Source organism: Pocillopora damicornis, chromosome 5, assembly GCF_964200805.1.
Source record: "Pocillopora damicornis chromosome 5, jaPocDami1.2, whole genome shotgun sequence".
In the NCBI taxonomy this organism is placed as follows: domain Eukaryota; kingdom Metazoa; phylum Cnidaria; class Anthozoa; order Scleractinia; family Pocilloporidae; genus Pocillopora; species Pocillopora damicornis.
In genome coordinates this window covers 19804287-19809966 of record NC_142674.1, presented here as the reverse complement: position 1 = coordinate 19809966, position 5680 = coordinate 19804287, and positions in this window count along the sequence as shown.

Sequence of the window (5680 nt, the reverse complement as noted above, 5' to 3'; positions counted from 1 at the left end):
TTGTAAAATATTTGATTCGCATAGTTAAGCCACAGAATTTATATCAGATTGCTTAAAAACCTTTCTAGTTTGCCAAGAAAGTTAGAATTTTCCCTCTCAATATATTTGAAAAGGCGAATTTTAGCATGTTCTGACCACTAGAAATCGCCATCGGCCGATGGCCGTAAATAACCTTGATCTAGACGTTAAGTTTTGGGATTTGGGACCTGGTTGACGATTGTATCCTACACAGCCGTTAAGTTTAGACCTTTATAAGCAAAAATATACAAAAACCCCTGTACGTTTTCGATTTTTCAAAAGTTATGACCGTTTGAATCAGCACACGTACGAAAATTCGCGATTTTTTCGCCTACACCAAAATCGAACCATTGGAGCAGATTTCGTCATAAATACAGCTTACCCGCTTTGCAGTCCGGCTTCATGGTTCACTTAAGAATTTTTCTAATAACCAAATTGGTGAAATCCATGATAACTTCAACAAATAGCTAGGTATTGCCTTCGAAAAGTAGGCGGCACCATCGTGATTCGTGGTATCAAAAAATAATAAACTACAACGCAAGAATATTCCGTAACACAATAGAAACACACACGTTACCAAAACCACCCATTTTACAACTGAATTGTTTCGAGTTTGAACTTTAACGACACGATGATTCAAATGCAGTTGCGTAGCTAAAGTGTAATCTCAAGCTGTAAACAATAAGAAACATATATGCAAGGCACAAGGTTGCCTCGAAAAGCAAATACAAATAGCCCATAGTCACCGATAGTCATCAATAGAATGAATCGAGTCTAATCGAAAATAGAGCAAAAATAAGAGTGAAAAGAAAAGGAATTCCCCAAGATGTAAAACCATTTGAATGACTCGGTAGCGTTTCATAAAAGTCAAGTATTTCAAAGGTTTCACCACAGCAATGTAGCGTTCCAGTACTAAAGTAAACAAGTTTGTTCCTGAAGCACAAATGAAGAACACCTATACTCTCATTACATGTAAACTTGCTATTTTATCGGAGATGCACTCATTTACCATGCTACAGACTAAACGCGAAGGAGCAGCAGACATTCCCAAACCAAAATCAGCCACTGCTAAAGACACCACAAATGCGTTGGTTTTGGTGCGAAGCTGACGTTTACTGTAGACGAGGAAGATGACAAATCCATTTACAACCACCGTGAGGATGCAGAGAAACCAGCCGAAGATCCAAAACCACTGGCTCCCATCAACTCTCAAAAGTAGTAAGGTCGATGGATATTGTTTAGCTAAGTCGCATTCAAGGCTGCAAACATTTACGATCTTAGAACATTCTGTCAGACGCCTTCTGCACAGAGTTTGACGTCTGTCATTGGTTTTTAAGAAGAATGGACTAGTAGTCAGAAATTGAAAACAAAAGCGGAATATTTTTTTCTTCATCATCTGATGTGTTTCATTCGTCAAAACTACAGCAGAGTGCAGATAAGATGTGGAATTGAGAGAATTAGCCCCTATTTGGCCGAGAGCAAAGAGTATTTCAAATGACAATAATTTCAAGCGTAAATCGCCCCCTTTCAATATCAAATGAGTTACGTTTACAAATTAAGAAGCTTCGAAGCTTTGATTTGTTGTAAAGCAGCGAGAAGCAACTGGAAGCAGCTGCAGCACAAAAGAAATGTAGGGGAAATACGAGACGTAATCGAGTTCTTTTTCAACTTTTTGGCGCTTGGCAAGTCTGCAAACCTCTCATTTGCCTATCCTGTTGCTACTTCCGGGTAGGTGTGTATTCGTCGGTAACTTGATCCGAAATTTCTCTCTCTATCTGCGTGTAATAATATACATGAAAAAATTACGCGCGTCTGACCGGCTGAAAACGAGTGCGTTTTTCATGTAACACGACACGAGTGCAATTTTGTTATGTTTGAAAAATTTACTAGTGCTTATTGACACTGTAGTGTATTGATTATACATGTACCTATCTTAGTTATTGACAACAACCTTAGTATGGGTTCTAAGGTGAGCACTTTGTACTTAATTCAGTAAATGTACTACTCGCAGTAATCCTACTGTCCTGGAAATACCTGCATGCTGTAAAATTACTATAAGTCAGTAAACTATTATACTTGTATATGTGTAACGTGTTTATCAATAAAGTTCAGTTAGCCTTTGGCAACAAAGAAGGAATAGTCTCTCTATGTCTGAATGACGACACTACAGACACCAAATTGCACTCGACAACATGTTGTTACCTATACTAAAAAATATAAATGAAAAATTTACGTGCGTCTGATTGGCTGAAACCTAGTGCATTTGTCATGTAACACGGGTGCAAAGCTGGAACATTAATACAAATTACAAACAGCGCGTGTGCTTTCAAAATTTCGTTTACCTTGCCTTTGAGAGATACCTTTTTCATGTATATTATTACTAAGTAAAAACATGATTTCTCGTGCAATTTCTTGTAAAAGGGCACTTGAAAAATATTCAGAGACTACAAGTTGCACTCACCCTACGGGCTCGTGAAATATTTGGTCTTTGAAAAGTTTACTCGAATTTAACACCAAATTTCACCCGAAATCATGTCAGTACTAATTTATGCTGTTACCTACAGGCTGTTCCGTATCATTTGAGGCTAAGAACTCGTTTCCATATTCGTTTTAAACGTCATGCAAGACGTGTGGGTCAAGTGCGCCACCTTTCAACGAAAAGCTGTGTATTAAAAACACGAGCAAAACCTGTCATGAAAACTTTTCACGAAAACTTTACTTTGAACTTTCCTGAAAGCGCTCGCCTTTCTCCGTAAGAGCGGTCCGGTCGATTTCGCTCGAGAAACAGATTTCGTTAATTTCTTGTGTGTTGCAAGACAGCTATGTACTTATATGAAAACCACAATCCGCCTGATTGGATCTTTTTGTTTTCCCGATTTTTTTCGGCAGTCAAAGTTTACTCGAACTTGTAACTTGTTAAACTTTATCTACAGCTAAATCAGAACAGGTTGATATTTTGTAAGAGCCCCCTTGATTAAACGCCTTCCTTTCGATGAGAAAGCGCCCAAAAAGATGAATCATAACATGCTTATTGCAATTTTATATATATGAAAAAGGGGGTCATCGAGCAAACAAAGGCAAAAGTGAGGCTGTAGTGTTACTATGGTAACCATTTATGTCATGACAAAAAAATAACCTCAAAATGTTAAGAATAATATAATCATATTTTGACACCATTTTCAAAGGAACGTGATAAGCATGTTTGTATCGATTTTAGTTTGTCAGCTTTGCACATGCAAGACTGATTCAAGATTCATGAATTTTAATCTTTGGAAATGATTTGATATTATAATGAGTTTTCTGACTTTGAACGACGGGCTGAATACTAACGACAAGCTTTTCGGTTATTTTTGTGCGATCGTGAGCAATAGACTCTAATAAAAATATCGCGGCAACAGGTGACTTATCTTTGTTTTATCGGAAGCTTTTTAACTGAACAGCAGTTTAGATAAGAATTAATATGTCACGGATAGATTCTGAACCGGAAGTCCTCGGGATCCAGGAAAGTTTTAAGTACAGTCGAACCTCGATTATCCGGACTCGGTGGGACTAGGGTAAATAGTCCGGATAATTGAGGTCCGGATAATCGAAAAGTCCGGATAATCGATGTCCGGATAATCGAGGTTCGACTGTATAGCCATCAGCTAATGTTTTTCTTGCGTCGGAGCTATTCTGTTGTTAAATAACGTACGCCTTCTGAAGAGAAGCCTTTTGCATTCTTGTTGTATATCTCTTTTGAAGAAAGCATAAGGTATAGGGTTTATTCCAGAGTTAATAACTTGTAGAGATATTTTGAAATGATAATCGTTACATGATTGACCAGTTAAAAATAACAAACTACAACGCATCATTATTCCGTAACACGATAGAAACACACATGTTATCAAAGCCACCCATTTTACTGCTGACGCCTTGTTCTGAGTTTTAGTTCTAGCGACCACATGATTAAATTGCAATTTCTTTGCTAAAGTGCGATCTCTAGAGTAAATAACGAAAAACATGGATGCAATAAAAAACATTAACATTACGCACAAGATTATCTCGAAAAGCAAACCCAAGTAGCCGAGCATAGACCTGGCAAGATCGATTCCACTACGTCTAATCGACTCTAAAGTAAGAGAGAAAAGAAAAGGAATTCCCCAAGATGTTAGAACAATTTGAATGACTCGATGGCGCTTTATAAAAGTCAAGTATTTCAAAGGTTTCACAACAGCAATATAACGTTCCAGTACTAAACCAACCAAGTTTGTTCCAGAGGTGTAAATAATGAACACCCTTAAAAGTATCACAATTGATCTCTGTGGAGTGCATTGGGTTGCAAGGCTGCAGAAAAAGCGTAAAGGAACAGCAATCATCCCAACACCAAGATCAGCTACTGCTAAAGACACGACAAATGCGTTGGTTTTGGTGCGAAGCTGACGTTTACTGCAGACGAGGAAGATGACAAATCCATTTACAGCCATGGTGAGAATGCTGAGGAACCAGCCGAGAACCCAAAACCACGTTTCCATAGAATTTATTCTAAATGGCTGTCTAGGACTTTTCGATTGCTTTCTTCGGTCAAACCAAGAGTGTTTGGAAAGGTTTTAAGGATGAGAAATGTAATCGTGTTTATATAGAGTTTTTAATCAGTCATCTGACCCCATCCAACCTACGCAAAAGGTAATTAGGGCAATATATGCTGTTTAATTATGTCATGTTCAAGTCTGCAAACATCCATCACTTAATGACGTTCTTGTCACACGCTTCGTGCTCGGAGTTTGACGTCTGTTTCTTGGTTTTCAAGAAGAATAAACCAATTGTAATCAGAAATGGATAACAAACGCGGAACCTTTTTTGACTTCATCTTCTAATGTGTTTTAATTCAAAGAAAATTACGGCAGTCCTTTTTTGAGACTATCAGTACAGCATGATAGTGCAAATAAGAAGCGAATTAACGAAACTTAGCCAACAAGAAATATGTCAAATAACAATAATTTTAAAATTATTAATCGGTCACTGTTAAGCGTAAATCGCCCCCTTTTATTCAAGTTAAAGACGTTTTTAACAGTAAAGAAGCCTCGAAGCACTGTTCTGTTGTAAAGCATTTCAGAAGCGGCGTTGTTTGTATTTTTACTCGCCATACGGGCTCGTCAAAATACGGCACAACTCGCAAAAATACTCAGCGATACCACACACCAAAACGTCTAATAAAATGTATTTATCCACAATTTGTTCTACATCAGTTGCAACCAAATAACTCGTTTTCATACTCGTTTTAAAGGTCATCATGTAAAAGGCTTGTGGGTCAAGTGCGTTACTTTTCTTTGAAAAATTGTTTGCTAAACACACAAGCAGAAATTAAAAGCATTTCACAAAGACTTATCAAGAAAACGTAACGTTGTAAAATTGCATGAAAACGTTCGCCTTTGACAATCTCTCTTGACATACGACCGATGGATTACATGACTTGAATACTTGTCAAGTATTTCATTGTTAGTCGAACGAAGATCTTCCTTAACGAGCATCTCCAAGATAATATCTCATGTAGTAAAAAAAGTGTTGGAAATGTTATATCATTGTTACCTACGCTACCAAATGTGAAAAAAAATTTTCCAAATGAAAACGAGGAAATTATAAGTATATATATTAATGAATCTTATATCGGTATTGACTATTTAAG